This window comes from Cebus imitator, unplaced genomic scaffold (assembly GCF_001604975.1).
Source record: "Cebus imitator isolate Cc_AM_T3 unplaced genomic scaffold, Cebus_imitator-1.0 Scaffold18, whole genome shotgun sequence".
Taxonomy (NCBI): domain Eukaryota; kingdom Metazoa; phylum Chordata; class Mammalia; order Primates; family Cebidae; genus Cebus; species Cebus imitator.
Window position 1 is genome coordinate 4,303,432 of NW_016107333.1, and position 1,072 is coordinate 4,304,503.

Below are 1,072 nucleotides of genomic sequence, written 5' to 3' on the forward strand. Positions count from 1 at the left end.
GGAGGAGGAGGAGGAGGAGGAGGAGGGAATGGGAAGAGCAAGATTAAGTGGAGAGAGACCAGAGCCTGCAGGGCCTTGGATGCCCCCATGTCAAGGAGCTCAGACACTGTTCTGCAGCCACTGGGCACTGTTGAAAGTTTTTACACTAGAGTGACACATTCAGATTTATGATTTGGGAAGATCACTGAGGTGGTCAGTGCAAAGACTACATTTGGAAGGTGATAAGTCTCTAGGCAGAGACACCAATTTAGAAAACAAAGTCAGAAAGGCATAAGGATTGTTGGCTGTTGGGGTGAGAGAGAGGGTAGAACTAAGGGTGATTCCCACGTGTCTTGGTTGGGATCTTTGGCAGATGGTGGGGAGGTGCTTGAGATGGGGAAAACAGCATGGTAGCCCGTTTTGGGGAGGGCAAAATGGACTCAGTCTCAGAGAAGTAGAGCTGAGGGGCCCAGGGCACAGCCAGGAGGAGGTTGGCAGACAGCTGGATGCCACAGCTGGTACTCAGGAAGAGATCTGACCGGAGGGACCCACTCAGAGACAGAGGTGAATGGGACCGTCAGGTGCAGAGTGTAGAGGGGAGGTGGGAGAGGGCTTGCGGCAGAATCCTGAGTCACAGAGACGTGTGAGGGGCTCATTGAGGTGTGGGCGGGTGACACAGGAGAGAGGAAGGAAGGACCTGAGCAATGAGACAAATAACTAAGAGAGGGGGTTGCCATGGCAACCAAGGTAGGGAAGAGCTTCACGGAGAAAGTAATCAACACAGCTCAATGCCCCGAATCTCAGAAAAATAAGAAGCACAAAATCTTTGAATGCAGCAATCAAGGGGCTACTATGAATCTTGGCAGGAACTATTTTGGGGGCAAAGGGGTAAAAGCTGGCTTCCTCAGGGTCAACAGGCTGCATAGGTGGAGGAGTGGCAGAATAGAGAAGGAGCTGACTGGTAGCGAGAAAATGTGGGTGATCGAGGGAGGGTTTTTGAAACAAGAGAAAGCCTAGAGTTTCCTGGTCTTGAAAGAGGGCACCCCCAGAAAGTGAGAGGAGGAAAAGTAGAAAGATTTGTAAGTGAACTGAA